Source organism: Hyperoodon ampullatus (genome assembly GCF_949752795.1).
Source record: "Hyperoodon ampullatus genome assembly, chromosome: 1".
In the NCBI taxonomy this organism is placed as follows: domain Eukaryota; kingdom Metazoa; phylum Chordata; class Mammalia; order Artiodactyla; family Ziphiidae; genus Hyperoodon; species Hyperoodon ampullatus.
The window spans coordinates 102,156,585-102,181,962 of NC_136914.1; positions in this window are offsets into that span (position 1 = coordinate 102,156,585).

A 25,378-nucleotide genomic window follows, 5' to 3' on the forward strand; every position below is an offset into this window, starting at 1 on the left:
CAACAAAAAAAATAGAAGGACCAAAGCTGAGAAAAATATTTGCTCTTAAATATATATTTACATGCTACAATCAGAAGTATGTTAATATAAAAAAATAATGCCTATCAATTGATAATTATGAAAAAATAGGTTAACATTACTTATAAAGACTCTATGAAGAGATACAGTCTAACTATAAACAATAGAATAATCAGCGTGAATAGTGCAGTACAGAACTTAAGAGGTGTAAAAGATCAAAACAAAACTAAAGAGAATGAGACTGTTTTAATTAATAATTTCTGTTAGTTTTTCTTGAGTGTTGTCAGCTGAGAATCAAGTTTTTGGTGTAAATTTATCTCATATCCATGACTGTATATTTCTAGTGTAATAAAACTAACCATGTTTGATTCCAAATACTTGGCAAATTTTAAGAAAAGCTTTGCAGAGCAAAGCAGTATCATAAGCAGGATGGCAACCACAATATTTGTTAAATTGGGTTCAGGGGGGTTATTTATTCCATCTGTTATTTCAACTAAACTGCATTTCTGCCTTGAAAGTGTTTCATGAGACTCCAGTGAATGACGAGCATTTGTGATTCATTTTAGTACCAGAATATTCCAGAATAATTGGCTTTTAGTGGAGAGCTGCCATCATGAGCCAAGTTTTAAAATATGCTATTTTGCTGAATTTTGTGGCCATGGAGGGATACTTTAAAAGGTTATTATACTGGCACGTGCTGCTACTAAAATGTGATTTTACAGTTATTAGCCAGAAAAAGGATCCTTTCAGAATACAAAATAACAGCACAGTCCTAGACAGAGAGATTTCTCTTATATTCTTGTTCACTACAGAGCTATTAAACTATGGCTTTGTATATACATGACGTTTCCAAAAATGGCATAATTAAGCTTTTTAAATGATTAATCTAAAATTAATTTAATATTTTTTTCATTATGGATACAAAATAAATAAGGGAATTCCATGACAAAAGTCATGATTAACACATTACACACCCAAAATAATTAAATGTACTATATATTGGGATTAAAAAATGCAAGAAAAGATAGTTCTTAGTTAATTTAGAACAAATTACCAATGTGTATTCCTAATCAGGAGACTACACTGGTAAGAAAATTAAGTACATAGGTATTGAGTACTGATTAATCTCCAAAAGTGTAGAGATAAATTTTTAAAAATATATAAAGTGATTATATAAAATTAATCAATATACAAGTTTTAAAAATGTTTTTACATTATTTATTTGCTTGTTTGTTTTCACTGATGATGCTTGATTGTCTCAAGTGCCTTATTATTTAACTAGCTGAAGAGTTAGACCTGGATGGGGAAACAGATTTAGTTTCCATAATTTATTCAAACTACATAAACAACAATAAAAATCACAATACGCCATGAAAGTACTGTGGTAAACATTTTCCTAGGATGTGTGGGAGTACAGAGAAACAAATAGAATAAACAAGTTGGTATGGGGAAATAGTGAAAGAAAATTTTTTTCTGGAGGATTTAATAATGAAGCTAAATTTGAAGGTTATCAGGGGCTTTACTGGGACAGAAATGAGTTAAAAAGGTTTTTCAGCATTCACTCAAATAAATAGCATCTAATAGTTTCTGACTAACAGATGGAAGAATGAGTGAAGAATGAATTATTGGTATAGTAACAAGTAAAAAGGCAATGGACAAGACAGCCTAGCCCACTTAAATAATTACAAGTAGCTCTGAAATACTGATAAAATGTAGAGAACACCAAGACAAGCAATGGCCCTGAGAGAGTGAACTTTAAGGAAGGGGCTTGGATGTTTCATTAAGAGATTACTGAAATAATTAAATGTTTAAATATTTGTAAATGTTGTACATTAGCAGTACTGAGGATTGTCTGAGAAAGACAGATTTGGACAGTGATAACAACTTAAAGACTATTGCAGTAATACTGGAGGGATTTTTATGAAACTTTGATTGGTAGCAGGAATAAAGAGATAGATTCCACAATAGTAAATAAATAAATAAATAAATAAATAATACAACTCACTGATCAGTTGGATATGGAAGGTGAGAGAAAAGGAGACTAGAATGTCTTTGAGGTTTAAATATGTACAACTGGAAGAATGGAGCTTTTACCATAGAAGAAAATTCAAGTTTTGGAGCAGATGTGAGGGTAATTCTAATAAGGTTAAATTTGAAATACCTTTTTGAAACTTGGGAGAATGCCTGGATTTTGTTTTCAATTATTACTACATGAGGGGAGTTATGCTAGGTGTTGAGACTCTTCAAGTCTTTTTAATGGTATGTAGTGCCAATTAAATCAAACGTTTGCATACTGAATTTTACATGATGAATATATGAGAGAAAAAAATCCTCTCACAACAAGTCCAATATTAATGTGAAGAACAGATGAAAACAACCTGAAAAAGAAGAAACTAAGACTGAGAGTGGGAAGAATACAAATAGGAAGTTATGCTATCATAGGATGAACATACAATCTATCATTTAAAATGTTGAATATTTTAGAGTGATAGGGAGTGTTATTAATAATTACACTAAAGCAGAAGATGTAAACCCAATCTGCCCTTAGTCAAAATGAGAATGCATGGTCAACCTAATTATTTTGGAAGCCAAGTGACAAGAGACTTACATGAGGAAAGCTTATAATCATCAGTTCAAAATGCTAAAGAGGACTTCCCTGGTGGGGTAGTGGTTAAGAGTCCGCCTGCCAATGCAGGGGACAGGGGTTAAATCCCTGGTCAGGGAAGATCCCACATGCCACAGAGCAACTAAGCACATGTGCTTAGTTGAGCCCATTCTATCAGTAAATATTCTTTGAAAACAATTTTCAAAGGTAAAAACATCTTATATTATGAGAGTATAATATCTTATTTAACAAATACTGGCATTTTGATTACTTGTTATTGTTGCTATTTTAATAAAACTGCAATTAAGTTTTTTGTACATCAATATTTTTACATATTTCAAAAAATTCTCAACATATTTTACCATGAAAATATCCCTGTTTCTTAATAGATGAAAAATTTAATCTAATTTTTTGAATTGATTTAACATTTCCAGTAGTTTTTTACTCTTGTATTTCTTTCTTTCTAAATTTTTATATTGCCTGATTTTTAAAAGAGAATTTCATTTTGTTTTAAATGAAAGTCACTATTTTAAAGTATAAGGTTAAAATATTATATTGGTAACAATTATTATATCCTAATACAAACAGATTTTAAATTTCACCAATACATGCTGGTTTTTACATGCCCCAAAATACAGTTATAATTAATTCCTGAAAATTATTTTCATTTACATATGACCAAGGAAGTTAAACAGCTGTGTAATGCAAGCTTCTTCTTGTTTACCAGAGTAAATGTCCATGAAAAAGTCCTACATAAATTGTCTATTATTGAAGTGAATCATTTATGTTTTTTAATTGTTTTTAAATTGTTTCTGGACTATTGAAATTAAAAGATAATGAGTTAATTTTCTTTTGGAAGATGTCAGTGTATATTTACATTAAAGTGGTAAATTAAATAGTGGTTTAGTTCACTAGTTAAAAGGAAAATAATAATCATACGTTCAAAAACTCATATACTTTATATCATTGTGCTAGTTTTTCACTGTTGCTATAACAAATTACCACAAGTTTAAGGACTTAAGTCCAAACTCTCATCTAAATCTTTGCAGCTCAAAAGTCCAAAACCTCACCATCTAAGTTATCTAAAGTAGATATAGGTGAGGTTCTGTGAGTAATCAGTTTCAGGGGGAAAAAATCCTTTACATCTTTGAACCTGTGAAAATCAAGCAAAAAGAAATCTACTCCCAAAATACAGTGGTGGGACAATCATAGGATTTCAGTTTTAGACATTCCCATTTGAAAAAAAGAGATCATGGAAGGAAAAAGGAATAACTGGCTCTAATCAATTTCAAAATTCATATAGAATAAACAACATTATGTTTCAAGACTTGAAAATTACCCTGTGTCCCCTGGGCTCCCATCTCTGCCCAACCCAAGAAGTCATCCTTCTTTTCTTCATGAAGGTTGTGTTTTATGTGTTTGTAACTAAGTAGGTTTATCAGAATGTTTTCTGCCTTTAGAATATTTGAAGTCCAGCAGTCTTCTTTCATTTCATGCTCTTTCTGAGCTTTCTGGTCCAAGTTGGCAGTTTTCCTGTCATTTTAACTTTCTCAAGGACATTGTCAGTCTCCCATGTATGTCAAGGTATGTTCCAGAGATGCACTCAGTTATACTAAAAGCTACTCCACAGGTCTTTCTTAGATAATCCCATCTCCATTTTTTTGGCTACCAATGAGACGGCTGAAGATGTCCATGAGTCAGATGCCTAACCTGTTCAAAGAGCCCCCTCTGTGTGACTGAATATCATGAAGCTTTATTTCTTCCAAGGCACTAGCAAAACGTTGCCTAGCCACATCTTTTGCTTTCTTCCCAGATAATGCTTTTCTGACAGTGAATTTCCTACTTTTACTGACTTTTACATTCTGGATGGACCAAGAATTTCCCAAATCATCACGTCCCAGTTTCTTTTTGCTTAACAGTTCTCTCAAAATGAGTTCTTCTCTTTAACGTTTTACTATAAGCAGCATGAAAAAGAGAGGAGGTCACTTCATTTAGAAATCTCATCAGCTAAATATCCAAGTTCATCATTTACAATTCTGTTTTCCACATAACTGTAGGAAAAAAATTCTACAGAGCTTTCAGAAACTATATAACAAGCATGCTCTTTCCTTCCGTTTTCAATAACATGTTCCTCATTACTTTCTGAGCCTTTGCCAACAGCCTTTTTAACATCCATATTTCTACCAACAGTCTGTTTAAGATGATTTAGATATTCTCTAAGATTATATATCTCTGCTATTGTCCTCATTTTCTTTTGAGTCCTCACTAGCAGAGTTGATAATAACCATATTTTTACTAACAGTTAAGGGCAAACTAGGCTTCTCTCATGTTTCTCAAAATTCTTCCAATTTCTTCCTATTGACCAATCCCAAAGCTACTTCACATTTCAGTTATTTGTTAGAGCAGCACCCATCTTATGATACTAAAATTTGTAACAGTTTTTTTTTACTGCTGCTGTAGTATATTACCACAAAATTGTTGACTTAAAAAAGCACAAATTTTTTATCTTACATTTCTGTAAGATAATAAATCAAGATGCTGGCAGGGCTGTATTCCTTCTGAATGCTCTAGGGGAGAATATATCAATATTTCCTTGCCTTCTTCTGCTTCAAGGGGCCACTTGCATTCCTTGTCTTCTGGCTCTCCTTCATCTTCAAAGGCAGCAGTATAACATCTTCAAATCTCCATTTGTTTTTGACCTCTGCTCCATCAACACAATCCTCACTCTGATACTCTTCTCTTCCTCTTATAAGGACTATCGTGATTACATTGGGTCTTCCCAGATAATCCAGTATAATCTTTCTATTTCAATATCCACAACAATTTTATCTGCAAAGTCCCTTTTCCTATATAATGTAACATAGTCACAGGATTAGGGTTGGGACATTGGGTGGATGGGCATTATTCTGTCCGTTACAATCAATAAGTAAATAGATTTCGGATCCAAAATTGTGAGGACTGGATAGAATGTGAAATCACCTTACAAATGAACCTTTATCCAAATTTTTTTCCCATCAGGCTTTTAAATATATCAAGCTTCTAAGTATTTACTTTTTGAGCACCAGTTTGTGCAATTATATTATTCCTGCCTCAGGTATTTCTATTCAGATTAAAATATGAAATGAATACGTGATAGAACTGAGCTACTTCAGTTTGACTGGTATAAGAAGATTGTTAACAAGTTAAGTGTTCTTTGTGGATCAATAAACCATTTGAATCTTCATGATTTAACTAAACTTCATTAAACACAATGTATTAAACATTAAAAAGTATGATATAAATTACTATGAATTTATTGGCAAAAATGTTAATTTAATAATGTGTAGTTTTGGAATTTAGCAAAATTTAGCTTCTGTAACAATGTATCTAACATTTTTTCTTTAATTTAACATAATATTTGGAATATAATGTAGATTCAAATTGAACTACAGTGACAGAGATAATAATACTGAACTAGATCAGACTCAGAGCCTGATTTTTTATTACTGGTGGCACTACTGTTAATTTAATATGTAATAATAAGTCTGGAAATCATTACAATTTTAGTAAAAGTTGATTTATCTTCATTCATTTTTAAGAAATATGCATATGAAATAATCACTGGGCCAAGACATGAGTTATACTAATAAGAGCAATTATTTTTATTTCATTAAGAAATTCTGGAGTTAAAGCTATTCCAAAAAGCTTTTAAAAATTTAACTTCATGTTCTCCAGGGTTGTATAACTCTATTATGGAATATATATTCCTCAGAGAATATATACTTTTTCTATACTCATATACTATCTTTCAAGGAAATAATCTTAAAAAATAAATCAAAAGAAAAAACATAATGTCCTTAACTTTTCACATAGACTCCAGCTGCTAATATTTTGACAAAGCTCTATTTTCAAATATATGTCAACCAGATAATTTACCCGTTATGCTGGACTTTCACTACTTCATTGATAGTCTCCGAAATATATGAATCAAAATAATACCAACTTCTATGACTAATTTATTTTAATATGCTGGTATCATCAGTGAAAAGCCCCCTATCAATTTTGTTTTACATAGTTGAAGATGTTTTAAAGAAAAAACAAATTAAAAAAAATCTGAATAAATTTTAAATTTCTGATATGATTTTTGCATTTTTATTAATTAATACATTTCTCTTTTTAAACAAATTATATTTAATAAATTCACTCATTTTCATTTTTGTTTGGTTAAGACTTTTAAATTTTGATGAGTTAAAAAGTCTTGCTAGGACTTTTGTTGTAGCCAGAATAAAGTAACAGGGACTGTATTTAACCCAGGCTATATGAAAATTAGAACACTGGACAAAATATGTAAAAAATGTTTTTCAATGCAGAACAGTGCTCTCTGAGAGAAACTGGACCAACAAGAAGCCAAGCCATTGACTCAATGACTAAAAATCTTTTGGGGCAGCAGCACAGGGAGGGAGACCACACGTAAAGCTTAATGAGCAGATAAAGTTCATAGTACAGTGAAGCTTAGGCTAGAATTTGCAGGGTGCAGTACTGGAAAGAGGAGTAAGAGGAGAGAGAGGGAAGAAAGGAGGGAGGGACGGGGAGACAGAGAGAGAGAGAGAGAGAGAAAGCATGCATTCCAGAGGTCTGTAAAAGTGCCCCCTTGAGTTTTTGGCTGTTATTGATCTTCACATGTAGGAAAGCCACTACCTGAAGCCAAGGAGAGAATTACTAGAAAGGAGTTGTAGCAATATCCCTGGTGCTCACAAAGAGAATAATTTTGTTGCAACAAACCAGAGTGGAAAGACCTCAAAATACATGAGCATCACATAGAGTTCTGAGAAGGATATTGCCTCAATAGTAGAGCCAAATATGCCTTAGTCTAAAGGTTGTTCTAGACAAACCATGTTTAAAAGTAAGCTTCAAAAGATTACAGTGATTCTAAATAAAACTAACTGTGCCTCAGAACAATAATACCCAGAATTATTTAAAGGAAAAAATCTTCTAGCTTCTGATAACACAAAGTTCAGTATGTTGGGCTCTTAATTAAAAATTAGTCAGTGTGCAAAAACAAAACCCACAAAATTCAACCCACAACAAGAGAAAATTTCATCAATAGGAAGAGATTTAAATGATAGGAATCTTAGAATAATCTGACTGCTAAAATAACAATACTCCATAGATTTAAGGTAATAGAAGAGATGTGGAAGACATGAAAAAGACCCAGTGGAACTTCTAGTGATGAAATATATATGTGAGATTAAAAATCAATGGCTAAATTTAACAGCCAATTAAGACATTGCAGAATGAAATATCAGTGAACATGAAGTCACAGCAATAGAATCTGTGCAAAATAAAAAAGGAAAAGAGAAGAAAGCCTTTGAATATTAAATTTAGGAAGATTGGCATTAGAATAAAATCTATATCTTTCTGGCACTTTCAGAGTCTCTAATAATTATCAAATTTTATAAAAAGATATGTAAAACTGAGAATAGGTGATGTAACTTAATAAAATATTTTATTGAGTAATTTATTACCCATTTGGATTAATTTAAAATATGAAAATCTCATGCTCTTGAAATTATTGATGGCTCATGTTTAATGAAATTTATTTTTATCATTGGGAGTATACTAAGCTTCAATATTAAAAACTAAGTTTAAACCTAAGCATTATATATGAATGAAAGTAAAAGTGCATTTCATGACCAAACTTAATTGATTTCAGTTGTATAGCTGATTAAATAGGACTCTAATCCTCATAATTTTCTTACAGAAATTGCCTTTGTTTTTTAATTAGTAATAAACAGGTTTTATTTAATATGTGATATTAATGTAATTATGAATTATGAAATTTTGATAAGGAAAATATCAACATGCTACTTTATTTTTATGATGATTCACAATAAAAGTGGCCATCAACAAAAAATCTATATAAACATTTTTGCTTGACATCCTATGTTTGTCTCTCTATATCTATTCTTTACCATTCTCTGAACTAGTCTAGCCCTGGGAAACTGATCTCTGTGGATTCAATCAACAGGTTTTATGCTCTGGCTTGCTGATCAGTTTGTCAGTACATAGCCACTTATGATGACTGGATGGAGGTCATTATATTAACCCTCTTATCTTCTCTCTTTAAAGACCTGAGGTTGACTCTCTTGCTCTCCCCCCCTACATCCAGATTCTGGGAAGCTCTCCCTTCCTTTGTACAATCAGACTTAAGAATGGAGACAGCTTACTTGCTACTAGTTTGAGGTTACTTAACTATTCTATGTGCTCCCCTTATCCCATCTTATAAGTTGGATTTTTGTAAGTAAACATTATTTTAATTATTTTACCTTGAAATTGACTTCTGTTTCCTAATTGACATATATTTTTAACTAATTTTGGCAACATTTTGATGAGTAATGGTAACTCATTCACCTTTTCCTTTATAAATAATTATGCACAGTAGAAAGAAATTTGATTAACCTTTCATGAAAGTGAAATATCTTAAAGCTCATTTTTACACACAAGTACTCATGCCATTCATTTTACTTAAGTTCACATATTATATTTGTATATATTGTAATCTATATTAAAGGTTGCATATATTTCACATTTATTTTATACAAAGAATAAAATACATTTGGAATTTTTATTAATAAGCTAAATTTTGCCTTTGTTTTAAAATTCTTTCATGCCATTGTTATTATACTTTGGATTAATTCAGACAGAGATTTTCTAGAAATACTCTGTTAAAAAAATTTAAATCAACAGAAGTATAATTGATTCATTACTTAATTTAGTTATTCTATAAGCACTTATTGAATAGGCTTCTCTATTAATTCACTACTGTTATATAACAAAACACACCCAAACTCAGGAACTTAAAATAAATTAAAAAAAAAAAACCTTTATTGTTGCTCAGGAACCAATGTGAGTCTAAGAAAGGATATGAAAATATAAACTACTCCAGTACTGGAAGAGATAGGAAAGTGTTCCCTACGGAGGTTGAGATGTGAATGGTAAATGTTAACCTAAAAAGTGAAATAAAAATATATTCATTTTTTAGACCATATAACAGTCATTTTACAAAATGTGGGTCAATAAAACAATATGTCATAGAACACATATTTTGATTTTAGAAAAAAGATATTTAGAAAATATATAAGCATACTGAATTAAACCAAAAGACAAAATTTAAAAGTCAAAAATTTGCAATAAATCATCATAGGACATTGGTAATAATCATAAGAGAAATATTTTGTATGCTAAGAAAGGCACTTTAGTTAGCTTTAGAATTTTGCTCAGGTCCAGTCATACCTAAACATCTTTAAGTAACTTATAGTTTTACATGCTTGTCTACATTGGACAATACTTTCAATATTAGACTGAATTTCACAAAGTTGACTAAAGACTAAGTTGACTAAAATGCCTTTTCTCTTAGCTATCAAAAATAGCATGAACAGATCACAGAGGAAAAGCCAGACCTTCAACATCCATGTTGATGGCCAATATTCATCTTAAGCATACATTATTATAAAATTGATTAATACAATATTTCCTGCTGTGAGCACAGATTAGTGAGATACATTAGTTATTTTGAAGATTAAAATAAATACAATGTTATAAATTGAAAATTACTTTCATGTGACCTTGTTCTTTAATCACACTGACTTGATTCACATAGAACAATTAATCACAGATTAATTCTAATATGAGATTTTATACTTTACAGTTAGCACAAGGACTCACAGTATGAAATTCATTCCTTAATTAAATATTAAAGGTCATGGATGATGCTTAAAGATGATGTTTTAAGCACATCAGTTTACTTATTTTTCTCCTTGAAACTCTAATAAAAATAACCATGGAGATGAACAAAATATATATCTATAAGGAAAAAAAAAATGAGATCTTATCATATGAGCTCTATTGACAAACTACTGGATATTACCAACCTGATGGTTGTTTTATTTCCAGAAAAGATAAAATAGCTTACAGTATAGCTTATCTTCCAGTGAAAAAATAAAATAATAAAAAAATGAAGCTTCCAGGTGTCTACTCCTCTGGTGAAACAGGGCCAGGAGACACTCTCCACAGCTCCTTGCCTGGGTAGGAAAGTCAGGCTCTAGGGCTGGCAGAAATCCTCATTTGAGGGTCCCACCGAGTTCCCCAGTCAAAGTACTGCAGCTGAGTGGAGCGGCTGCTTGGGACTACTGCTCAGACGCTACAGAAAGCCTTCTCGGAATCTGACATTATCACTTTGGGACCATTGGCCAGCTGCACCTGACTTGGCCACGTGAAGGCACAGACTGTCCCAGTCTCTGAACTGAAGAAAACCAACACTATTAGCATACCTCTCAACATCATGAATGCAAGGTATTTAAATGAAGAGTATCAGGAGGAAATTTACAAATCCCAGACTGGCATGTGCAAGTTCTGAGGAATGGTGGAATAACTCAATGTATCTGGGTGACCTTTGGAGACAGCTGAGCCAGAGCAAAAGCTGTGCAGTGGCTGACACTCAACTCATAGACCAGCTTCTCCAGCTGTGTGGCTGACAGGGTCATGGTGCTCTGGGCGGGTGTCAGGCCTGAGACTCTGAGGTCGGAGAAATGAGATCAGGAATTTGGTCCACCAGAGACCTCCCGGACCCAGGTAATATCAATTGGCAAGAGCTCTCCCAGAGATCTCCGTCTCAACACTAAACCCAGACCCACTCAAGACCAGCAAACTCCAGTGCTGGACACCCCATGCCGAACAACTAGCAAGACAAGAACACAACCCCACCCATTAGCCAAAAGGCTGCCTAAAATCATACTAAGTTCACAAACACCCCAAAACACACTACCGGATGCAGTCCTGCCAACCAAAAAGACAAGATCCAGCCACATCCACCAAAACACAGACACCAGTCCCCTCCACCAGGAAGCCTACAAAACTCACTGAACCAACTTTATTCACTGGGTAGGAGACAAAAAACCAATGGGAACCACAAAGCTGCAGCCTGTGAAAAGGAGACCCCAAAAACAGTAAGTTAAGCAAAATGAGAAGACAGAGAAATACACAGCAGATGAAGGAGCAACGTAAAAACCCACCAGACCAAATAAATGGAGAGGAAATAGGTAGTCTACATGAAAAAGAATTCAGAGTAATGATAGTAAAGATATCCATAATATTGGAAATACAATGGAGAAAATACAAGAAATGTTTCATAAGGACCTAGAAGAACTAAAGAGCAAAGAAACAAAGATGAACAACACAATAAATGAAGTTAAAAATTCTCTAGAAGGAATCAATAGCAGAATAACTGAGGAAGAAGAACGGATAAGTGACCTGGAAGATTAAATAGTGGAAATAACTACTACAGAGCAGAAAAAAAAAAAAAATGAAAAGAATTGAGGAGAGTCTCAGAGACTTCTGGGACAACATTAAACGCACCAACATTAGAATTACAGGGGTCCCAGAAGAAGAGAAAAAAGAGAGAGTGAAAAAATATTTGACGAGATTACAATTGAAACCTTCCCTAATATGGGAAAGGAAATAATCAAGTCCAGGAACCGTAGACAGTTCCATAGATGATAAATTCAAGTAGAAACATGCCAAGACACATATTAATCAAAGTATCAAAAATTAAATACAAAGAAAAAATATTAAAGGCAGCTAGGGAAAAGCAACATATAACATACAAGGTAATCCCCATAAGATTAACAGATGATCATTCAGAAGAAACTCTGTAAGCCAGAAGGGTGTGTCAGGACATATTTAAAGTGATGAAAGGGAAAAAGCTACAACCAAGATTACTCTACCCAGCAAGGATCTCATTCAGATTTGACGGATAAATTAAAAACTTTACAGACAAGCAAAAGCTAAGAGAATTCAGCACCACCAAACCAGCTTTAAAACAAATGCTAAAGGAACTTCTCTAGGCAGGAAACACAAGAGAAGGAAAAGACCTACAATAACAAACCCAATACAATTAAGAAAATGGTAATAGGAACATACATATTGATAATTACTTTAAATGTAAATGGATTAAATGCTCCAACCAAAAGAAATAGATTGGATGAATGGATACAAAAACAAGACCCATATACATGCTGTCTACAAGAGAACCACTTCAGACCTAGGGACACATGCAGACTGAAAGTGAGGGGATGGAAACAGATATTCCATGCAAATGGAAATCAAAAGAAAGCTGGAGTAGAAATTCTCATATCAGACAAAACAAATTTTAAAATAAAGACTATTACAACAGAAAAAGAAGGACACTACACAATGATCAAGGGATCAATCCAAGAGGACGACATAACAATAGTAAATATTTATGCACCCAACATACAAGCACCTCAATACATAAGGCAAATAATAACAACCATAAAAGGGGAAAGCGACAGTAACACAATAGTAGTAGGGGACATTAAAACCCACTTTCACCAATGGACAGATCATCCAAAATGAAAATAAATAAGGAAACAAAGCTTTAAATACATTAAACAAGATGGACTTAATGGATATTTATAGGACATTCCATCCAACAAAAACAGAATACACTTTCTTCTCAAGTGCTCGTGGAACATTCTCCAGGATAGATCATATCTTGGGTCACAAATCAAGCCTTGGTAAATTTAAGAAAATTGAAATCATATCAAATATCTTTTCTGACCACAATGCTCTAAGACTAGATATCAATTACAGGAAAAAAAAACAGTAAAAACATACAAACACATGGGGGCTAAACTGTACACTACTAAATAACCAAGAGATCACTGAATAAATCAAAGAGGAAATTAAAAAAATACCTAGAAACAAACGACAATGAAAACACAATGACCCAAAACCTATGGGATGCAGCAAAAGCAGTTCTAACAGGGAAGTTTATAGCAATATAATCCTAACTCAAGAAACAAGACAAATATGAAATAAACCACCTAACCTTACACCTAAAGCAATTAGAGAAAGAAGAAGAAGAACAACAAAAAACCCAGGTAGAAGAAGGAAAGAAGTCATAAAGATCAGATCAGAAATAAATGAAAAATAAATGAAGGAAATGATAGCAAAGATCAATAAAGCTGAAGACAGGAGGACTTCCGGGGAAGATGGCGGAGGAGTAAGACACGGAGATCACCTTCCTCCCCACAGATACACCAGAAATACAGCCAAACGTGGAACAACTCCTACAGAACACCTACTGAACACTGGCAGAAGACCTCAGGCATCCCAAAAGGCAAAAAACTCCCCATGTACCTGGGTAGGGCAAAGCGGAGAGATTCCCGCACAGAGGATCGGTGCCGACCGGCACTCACCAGCCCGAGAGGCTTGTCTGCTCACCCGCCAGGGTGGGTGGCGCTGGAAGCTGAGGCTCAGGCTTCGGTCAGAGCACAGGGAGAGGACTGGGGCTGGTGGCGAGAACTCAGCCTGAAGGGGGCTAATGCTAGCCGGGAGGGAGTCCGGGAAAACTCTGGACCTACTGAAGAGGCAAGTGACTTTTTCTTCCCTCTTGGTTTCCTGGTGCGTGAGGAGAGGGGATTAAGAGCACTGCTTAAAGGAGCTCCAGAGACAGGCACGAGCCGCGGCTGAAAGCGCGGAGCTCAGAGACAGGCGTGGGATGCTGGGGCTGCTGCTGCCGCCGCCAAAAGGCCTGTGTGCGAGCGCAGGTCACTGTCCATGCCGCCCTTCCGAGAGCCTATGAAGCCCGTCACTGCCGGGGTCCCGGGATCCAGAGAAGGCTTCACTGGGAGAACGCACGGCGTGCCTCGAGCTGGTACAACATCACGCCAGCCTCTGCCGCTGCAGGCTCACCCTGCACTCCGTGCCCCTCCCTCCCCACCGGCCTGAGTGAGCCAGAGTACCCGAAGCGGCTGCTCCTTTAACCCTGTCCTGTCTGAGTGAAGAACAGACACGCTCCAGTGACCTACATGCAGAGGCGGGGCCAAATCCAAAGCTGAGACCCGGGAGCTGTGAGAACAAAGAAGAGAAAGGGAAATCTCTCCCAGCAGCCTCAGAAGCAGCAGATTAAAGCTCCACAATCAACTTGATGTACCCTGCATCTGTGGAATACATGAATAGACAACAAATCATCCCAAATTGAGGAGCCAGGAGTCAGTGCTGTGCCTCTGAGGGGGGAGAGCCAACTTCAGGACACTGGTCCACAAGAGACCTCCCAGCTCCACATAATATCAAATGGCGAAAATCTTCCAGAGATCTCCATTTCAACACCAGCACCCAGCTTCACTCAACGACCAGCAAGCTGCAGTGCTGGAAAACCTATGCCAAACAACTAGCAAGACAGGAACACAACACCACCCATTAGCAGAGAGGCTGCCTAAAATCATAAAAAGTCCACAGACACCCCAAAATACACCACCAGATGTGGACCTGCCCACCAGAAAGACAAGATCCAGCCTCATCCACCAGAACACAGGCACTAGTCCCCTCCACCAGGAAGCCTACACAACCCACTAAACCAACCTTAGCCACTGGGGACAGACACCAAAAACAACAGGAACTACGAACCTGCAGCCTGAAAAAAGGAGACCCCAAACACAGTAACATAAGCAAAATGAGAAGACAGAAAAACACACAGCAGGAGAAGGAGCAAGATAAAAACCCACCAGACCTAACAAATGAAGAGGTAATAGGCAGTCTACCTGAAAAAGAATTCAGAATAATGATAGTAAAGATGATTCAAGATTCTATTTCCAAGATCCAAAATCTTGGAAATAGAATAGACAAAATGCAAGAAACAGTTAACAAGGACCTAGAAGAACTAAAGATGAATCAAGCATCGATTAAAAACACAATAAATGAAATGAAAAATACTCTAGATGGGATCAATAGCAGAATAACTGAGGCAGAAGAACGGATAAGTGAGGTGGAAGATAAAATAGTGGAAATAACTGATACAGAGCAAAATAAAGAAAAAAGAATGAAAAGAACAGAGGACAGTCTCAGAGACCTCTGGGACAACATTAAATGCACCAACATTCGAATTATAGGGGTTCCAGAAGAAGAAGAGAAAAAGAAAGGGACTGAGAAAATATTTGAAGAGATTATAGTTGAAAACTTCCCTAATATGGGAAAGGAAATAGTTAATCAAGTCCAGGAGGCACAGAGAGTCCCATACAGAATAAATCCAAGGAGAAATATGCCAAGACACATATTAATCAAACTGTCAAAAATTAAACACAAAGAAATCATATTAAAAGCAGCAAGGGAAAAACAACAAATAACACACAAGGGAATCCCCATCAGGATAACAGCTGATCTCTCAGCAGAAATTCTACAAGCCAGAAGGGAGTGGCAGGACATAATTAAAGTGATGAAGGAGAAAAACCTGCAACCAAGATTACTCTACCCAGCAAGGATCTCATTCAGATTTGACAGAGAAATTAAAACGTTTACAGACAAGCAAAAGCTGAGAGAGTTCAGCACCACCAAACCAGCTTTACAACAAATGCTAAAGGAACTTCTCTAGGCAAGAAACACAACAGAAGGAAAATACCTACAATAACGAACCCAAAACAATTAAGAAAATGGGAATAGGAACATACATATTGATAATTACCTTAAATGTAAATGGACTAAATGCTCCCACCAAAAGACACAGAGTGGCTGAATGGATACAAAAACAAGACCCATATATATGCTGTCTACAAGAGACCCACTTCAGACCTAGAGACACATACAGACTGAAAGTAAGGGGGATGGAAAAAGATATTCCATGCAAATGGAAACCAAAAGAAAGCTGGAGTAGCAATTCTCATATCAGACAAAATAGACTTTAAAATAAAGACTACTAGAAGACACAAAGAAGGGCACTACATAATGATCAAGGGATCGATCCAAGAAGAAGATATAACAATTTTAAATATTTATGCACCTAACATAGGAGCACCTCAATACATAAGGAAAATACTAACAGCCATAAAAGGAGAAATCAACAGTAACACAATCATAGTAGGGGACTTTAACACCCCACTTTCACCAATGGACAGATCATCCAAAATGAAAATAAATAAGGAAACACAAGCTTTAAATGATACATTAAACAAGATGGACTTAATGGATATTTATAGGACATTCCATCCAAAAACAACAGAATACACATTTTTCTCAAGTGCTCATGGAACATTCTCCAGGATAGATCATATCTTGGGTCACAAATCAAGCCTTGGTAAATTTAAGAAAATTGATATTGTATCAAGTATCTTTTCTGACCACAATGCTATGAGACTAGATATCAATTACAGGCAAAGAGCTGTAAAAAATACAAACACATGGAGGCTAAACAATACACTACTTAATAACAAAGTGATCACTGAAGAAATGAAAAAGGAAATTAAAAAATACCTAGAAACAAATGACAATGGAGACACGACGACCCAAAACCTATGGGATGCAGCAAAAGCAGTTCTAAGAGGGAAGTTTATAGCAATACAATCTTACCTTAAGAAACAGGAAACATCTCGAATAAACAACCTAACCTTGCACCTAATGCAATTAGAGAAAGAAGAACAAAAACATCCCAAAGTTAGCAGAAGGAAAGAAATAAAAAACCAGATCAGAAATAAATGAAAAAGAAATGAAGGAAATGACAGCAAAGATCAATAAAACTAAAAGCTGGTTCTTTGAGAAGATAAACAAAATTGATAAACCATTAACCAGACTCATCAAGAAAAAAAGGGAGAAGACTCAAATCAATAGAATTAGAAATGAAAAAGGAGAAGTAACAAGTGACACTGCAGAAATACAAAAGATCATGAGAGATTACTACAAGCAACTCTATGCCAATAAAATGGACAACCTGGAAGAAATGGACAAATTCTTAGAAATGCACAACCTGCCAAGACTGAATCAGGAAGAAATAGAAAATATGAACAGACCAATCACAAGTACTGAAATTGAAACTGTGATAAAAAATATTCCAAGAAACAAAAGCTCAGGACCAGATGGCTTCACAGGCGAATTCTATCAAACATTTAGAGGAGAGCTAATACCTATCCTTCTCAAACTCTTCCAAAATATAGCAGAGGGAGGAACACTCCCAAACTCATTATACGAGGCCACCATCATCTTGATACCAAAACCAGACAAGGATGTCACAAAGAAAGAAAACTACAGGACAATATCACTGATGAACATACATGCAAAAATCCTCAACAAAATACTAGCAAACAGAATCCAACAGCACATTAAAAGGATCATATACCATGATCAAGTGGGGTTTATTCCAGGAATGCAAGGATTCTTCAATATATGCAAATCAATCAACGTGATACACCATATTAACAAATTGAAGGAGAAAAACCATATGATCATCTCAATAGATGCAGAGAAATCTTTTGACAAAATTCAACACCCATTTATGATAAAAACCCTGCAGAAAGTAGGCATAGAGGGAACTTTCCTCAACATAATAAAGGCCATATATGACAAACCCACAGCCAGCATCGTCCTCAATGGTGAAAAACTGAAAGCATTTCCACTAAGATCAGGAAAAAGACAAGGTTGCCCACTCTCACCATTTTTATTCAACATAGTTTTGGAAGTTTTAGCCACAGCAATCAGAGAAGAAAAGGAAATAAAAGGAATCCAAATCGGAAAAGAAGAAGTAAAGCTGTCACTGTTTGCAGATGACATGATACTATACATAGAGAATCCTAAAGATGCAACCGAAAAACTTCTAGAGCTAATCAATGTATTTGGTAAAGTAGCAGGATACAAAATTAATGCACAGAAATCTCTGGCATTCCTATATACTAATGATGAAAAATCTGAAAGTGAAATCAAGGAAACACTCCCATTTACCATTGCAACAAAAAGAATAAAATATCCAGGAATAAACCTACCTAAGGAGACAAAAGACCTGTATGCAGAAAATTATAAGACACTGATGAAAGAAATTAAAGATGATGCAAATAGATGGAGAGATGTACCATGTTCTTGGATTGGAAGAATCAAAATTGTGAAAATGACTCTACTACCCAAAGCAATCTACAGATTCAATGCAATCCCTATCAAACTACCACTGTCATTTTTCACAGAAATAGAACAAAAAATTTCACAATTTGTATGGAAACACAAAAGACCCCGAATAGCCAAAGCAATCTTGAGAATGAAAAATGGAGCTGGAGGAATCAGGCTCCTTGATTTCAGACTATACTACAAAGCTACAATAATCAAGACAGTACGGTACTGGCACAAAAACAGAAAGATAGATCAATGGAACAGGATAGAAAGCCCAGAGATAAACCCACGCACATATGGTCACCTTATCTTTGATAAAGGAAGCAAGAATATACAATGGAGAAAAGACAGCTTCTTTAATAAGTGGTGCTGGGAAAACTGCACAGCTACATGTAAAAGAATGAAATTAGAAGACTCCTTAACACCATATACAAAAATTAACTCAAAATGGATTAAAGACCTAAATGTAATGCCAGACACTATCAAACTGTTAGAGGAAAGCATAGGCAGTACACTCTATGATGTAAATCACAGCAAGATGCTTTTTGACCCACCTACTAGAGAAATGGAAATAAAAACAATAATAAACAAATGGGACATAATTAAACTTAAAAGCTTATGCACAGCAAAGGAAACCATAAACAAGACAAAAAGACAACCCTCTGAATAGGAGAAAATATTTGCCAATGAAGCAACTGACAAAGGATTAATCTCCAAAATTTACAAGCAGCTCATGTAGCTCAATATCAATAAAACAAACAACCCAATCCAAAAATAGGCAGAAACCTAAAAAGATATTTCTCCAAAGAAGATAAACAGATTGCCAACAAAGACATGAAAGGATGCTTAATATCACTAATTATTAGAGAAATGCAAGTCAAAACTACAATGAGGTATCAGCTCACACTGGTTAGAATGGCCATCATCAAAAAGTCTACAATCAATAAATGCTCGAGACGGTGTTGAGAAAAGGGAATCTTCTTGTAGTGTTGGTGGGAATGCAAATTGATACAGCCACTCTGGAGAACATTATGGAGGTTCCCTAAGAAACTATAAATAGAACTACCATAGGACCCAGTGATCCCACTACTTGGCACATACCCTGAGAAAATCATAAATCAAAAAGAGTCATGTACCACAATGTTCATTGCAGCGCTATTTACAATAGCCAGGACATGGAACCAACCTAAGTGCACATCGACAGATGAATAGATAAAGAAGATGTGGCACATATATACAATGGAATATTACTCAGCCATAAAAAGAAACAAAATTGAGTTATTTGTAGTGAGGTGGATGGACCTAGAGTCTGTCATAGAGAGTGAAGTAAGTTAGAAAGGGAAAGACAAATACTGTGTTCTAAGACATATATATGGAATTAAAAAAAAAATGTTTCTAAAGAACCTAGGGGCAGGACAGGAATAAAGACGCAGACATGGAGAGTGGACTTGAGGACACAGCATTGGGGAGGGGTGGGCTGGGATGAGGTGAGAGAGTGGCATGGACATATATACACTACCAAATGTAGAATGGATGGCTGGTGGGAAGCAGCTGCATAGCACAGGGAGATCAGCTCAGTGCTTTGTGACCACCTAGAGGGGTGGAATACGGAGGGTGTGGGCGAGACACAAGAGGGAGGGGATATGGGGATATGTGTATACATATGGCTGACTCACTTTGTTATACAGCAGAAGCTAACACAGCATTGTAGAGTAATTATACTCTAATAAAAATGTTGAAAAAAATAGGAAAGTGAATATAATTTGAAATCATTTGAGCAAAAGGCCACAGGGAAGTACTGAAGAAACATAAACTAAAGGGGCTGATATTACTTATGACAGAATAATTTTGAAGTGGTAAATATACCTTTGCCAATTTCTAAAGACATATGGGGCAGGAGGCTGGAAACCTCAGTCAAAAACCTCTTAAAAACAATGTAAATTTTTTCTTATTTCCCTACTACTGAAGAAGGAAAGACTTGAGTTCAGTCTGCCAGGGAGACATCAGTGTTTGCCAGTGAACACATTAGGTTTTCAATAAAATTGCTATAATAATGTGATCTGAATAGACATTTTTCCCTCCGAAAAAATACAAGATGGCCAATTGCCACATGAAAAGATGTTCAACATTCCTAATTATTAGGGAAAAGCAAATCAAAACTGCAATATCACCTCACACTTGTCAGAACAGCTATTATTAAAAAGACAACAAATAACAAGTGTTAAAGAGGATATGGAGAAAAAAGGAACCCTCAAATACTGTTGGTGGCAATGTAAATTGGTGCAGCCACTTTGGAAAAGAGTTTGGAGACTCCTTAAAAAATTAAGAATAAAACTACCATATGATCCAATGATTCCACTTCTGGGTATTTATCTGAAAAATGCAAAAACACTAATTCAGAAAGATATATGCACCCCTATGTTTATCGCAGCATTATTTCCAATAGCCAACACATGGAAACAACCTAAGTTCCCCTGGAAAAATGAATGGATAAAGAAGATTTTATATATATATATATATATATATATATACACACACACACACAAACACACACACATATATACACACACACATACATTGGAATACTGCTCAGCCATAAAAAAGATAAAGTCTTGCCATTTGCAACAACATGGATAGACCTTGAGAGTATTATGCTAAATGAAATGTCAGACAGAAAAAAAGAAACTATATGATTTCACTCATGCACAAAATATTAACATAATTAAATGAATAAATGAACAAGCCAAACCAAACAAAAACAAACACATAGATACAGAGGACAGAGTAGTGGTTACCAGAGTGAAGGGAGAAGTCAACGGTACAGTCACAAACAGAAACTATTGTGGTGGTGAGCTTAGTGTAGTGTAAACAGAAATCAAAATATAATGTACAAGTGAAACTTATATGATGCTATAAACCAATGCTACCTCATGTAAAAGAAAAGAAGAAACAAATATTCCACTTTAAAGGATTGGGATTGTTACCTCCAAAACACTCATTCGTTGTTGGAGAAATGCAAAATATTAGTGACACAGTGGAAAATAATTCAGCAAATTTTCACATAGTTAAACATGCAACTAATGATCCAGCAATTCTACTTTGATGTATCCACACAAGATAAATGAAAACATACAAAAGCCAGTAGGCCAAGAATGGTTCCAAACCAGAATAGCCCAGTGTTCATCAACTGATGAATAGATGAACAAAAAGTAATATATCCATACAATTAGAAACTCCTCAGGAGTGACAGTGAATGAAGTGTATTAAACACAAAAATATAAATTAATCTCAAAAATAGTGTGCTAGGAAATAGAATGAAGGAAAAAAATATTAATACAGTGTGATGCCATGTATATGAAATTCCATCTTTGCAGATCATTAGTTGCCTGGGCTGAGAATGAGTGATTCAAAGAAATATAAGGAAAATTTCAGCAGTGATGAGATGTTGTAAAACTTGATTATAATGGTTTTTAAGGCTTTATAGATTTTTCATTTACCAAAATTCATTTATGGTATGTGAAAATTACCTCACAAAAGCTTTATGAAAATAGTACAATTTCTGTTACATACATGTACTCTAATGATGGTGCCATTTTGAAAAGAGATCTCAGTGTGTGTGATTGTTGTCAGGTATTATTTCACTATTGCAGAAGGCATAAAATCAGCATCAAAATGATGATAATGATGATGATGATGATGATTGCAAACATAAAATATAGTTACTTACATATTTACTTACTATGTGATGGGCACATTTAATTTTTATGGGAGTTATGAAAAATGTACTATCATTATATTCATTTTACAGATGAAACTGAGGCACCAAACTATTAATTTATTCATTCAAAGTTGCACAGCAAAAAGTTGTAGACCTGCCATGTGGACCCAGTGCCCCTGTCTCTAGGGTCTATGCTCTAGTATACACTACTAAGCTATTTGTCCATTATGTAACAATGGTCCACCAGTCATAATGTAAAAGAGAAGTACAATAGCACTGTATTTAGAGAGATTATAAAATTACCAATAAAGGAAGGTTTATTAATTCAGAATCAAAGAAATTAAGAAAGGTCAGGTATATAATTACAGCAGAAATCTCTATTATGCATTCCTTTGAGGCATTATTTTTCTTATCACCTAGAAACTGAGAGTAGACAAAACATTGGGTTGGCCAAAAAGTTCATTCAAGTTTTTCATAGGATCATATGGAAAAACCCAAATGAACTTTTTGGCCAAACGAATACTTCAGGGAAGAAGTAGACAGCCTTGTGAGGAAACTTCACCCTATTATCAAGACTGAGACCAATATATTGTTCATAAAATAATCCAATATCACTTTTTTCATTCATATTTAGTGAAATATAAGTATATCTGTAAGTAAAGTTTAACTTTGTAATGCACTTCTATGCCAGTTGAGAACCCATTTCCTAAATATATCCACATAAATGTTACTTTCAAAGAAATATATAGCAAGGAGAATTCAAAATATACTGTTGAGCACCGGTCTGCTATTCAAGATGATAGTATAGTCAAATATAGGAAATAATTCCATAGATTCAGGTAATATCACAGCTCTTGCATGCCTGCATACATTATGAATAATAGCTGTAGGTCATAGAGCTTTTAAAATGTGCATTGGTTTTGGAAAGTTAACTCCTGTTCTTAGAACTACCGACAAAAATCTTCACAAATTTTTTCATGAAAAGTTTCATATGGGATGAGATAAAGTTTATATCATTAAAAAAACTATTTCAATATTGCTTTCTGTTTTACTAAATTGCATTTACATCACAATATTCCAAGGCAAGTAGATCTGATGATGAGAAACCAAGAACATATGAATTCAACAAATTAACATTTCTCTCTTTAGTTCACAAATATTCAATAAAAGCTTAATTTATTTTCAAATGTCTCTACTCCTTTATTCACTCATGTGAAAATACATTGAATTAAACATCTGTTTGATAACAAGTAATAAACTAGCTTTTTAAAGAATACTTTTCAGAAGCAAACACGAATAAAACTAAAATTATTTGAAAGCAATAGATACTCTAGAGAATTAAGATGATTTACACTACTTAAGCAAAATAAAAATATGAGTTTTGAAAAGTAAATGACTACATCCAGAATATAAATTTTCTTTTTCAAAATGTTTGTTCAGAAAACCATTTGACATTTTTATCAATTTATGGACCTTCAGTTAAGAGTTTTCAAAATAACATTGCATCCAAGGAAACATTAAATAGGAAGATATATCAGAAATGCTGCACAATCATAAATTTATTTCAGAATTGGTATTTTTTTATCATACTCACCAGGCAGAAAGAATGCTTTAAAGTTTTATTTTGACACTATCACTATAAAAGGCCAGACTATAAATTCTAAATAATTGCCTTCAAAGTTCCAAGCTCACAACCATTTTCCAAGCTTCATACAGCAATATGTTTTGCAGTCAGTTTTGTACTGTGCGATATTTGCATTATCTTTTTCCCTTTTGCATTCTCTGTAGCTTTTATTTATCTCTCTGCTTCTCTTTGTATTAGAGCATTTTGTGCAGTATATTGAAAAACTTTAATTTCCAATCCTTTTTAAAATGTTATATCAAATATGTTTGTCCACGTACTCCAGTATCTATTATATTGAAAACGTAATCTCTCAATTCTTTAGCAAGGCATTTAAGATTTAATTTTTGTAAAACACTGATGTGTTATATTCAGGGCCCTGTGTTATACAACTATAGCAGGCTTCTCATACAGGAGTTTACACAACTAGTAGCCTCTGAGCTCTGTAGTCCAGAGATTTCTTGGCCCTTAGTTCATTACATAATTTTCTTCTGCCTTCCTCAACTCTTTCTAGAAAATAAACAATCAAAGTATTATGTAAACATATTTTCACCTAAACATACTAATCTCCCAAGTAAAGAAAACAGTTAGCACTCTAGGGGAAAAACAAAACAAAATATATTGCCTCAAGTACATAAAAATATGCTCAATACATAATAAAATATTATTATTTACTCTCTGATATACCACTTATTTTCCTCATAGGGCTTACAGTGTTCTTCACACAGTTGATTATGTAACCTTTCGGTGATGAAGAGAAGCATCCCTGAATTTTTACATGGAGGCTACAAAGAGAGTGGTGTACCTTCAAACAAGATTCTAAAGGGCCAAGCCTGGATAGAGTCAATAAGATAACAGGTCATTAAATCTTTGACCCAGAGCTGAGTTCTTAAACAAACTTAGCTGATAAACATGTACATTTTACCCATACTTTGGCTGCTCATATTATACATATATATGTGGGGGGGTTGTATGGACACATACATACTCTTTCTTTCCTTCTTTGGACTTTGTTAATGTGGGTCTATTTTGTGTTGTAATGAAATCAAATCTCTGTGTTTATAAAGCTCAGGCCAAACCTTAGATTATAACAATTACATTCAAATAAATAAAATATGAAAAGATTTTTATAACCTTCCAGTCATTTCTGGTACTACTCAACATAGAATTTTTTCCTTTAAATTCTTTGCTTTTTTTCTAAATTCATTAATTCTTGACTAAACTTTATAGGCCTGATTAAGTCTTTTACCTCTTTATACAGGAGGTAAAATAAATCTAATATTTTTGACAAAAGTACAGTGAGATGGCAAACAACATATTATTTATCCATTCAACAACTGTTTATTAGGAACATAGTCTGTGACAGACACTTTGAGTGCTATTATCAAAGAAGTTTATTTTACTAATTCCATGATTTCAAACTATAATATATATGTAGTACATATATATGTATAGTATATATGTGTTTGTGTACATATTTATTTTGTTTTTCTAA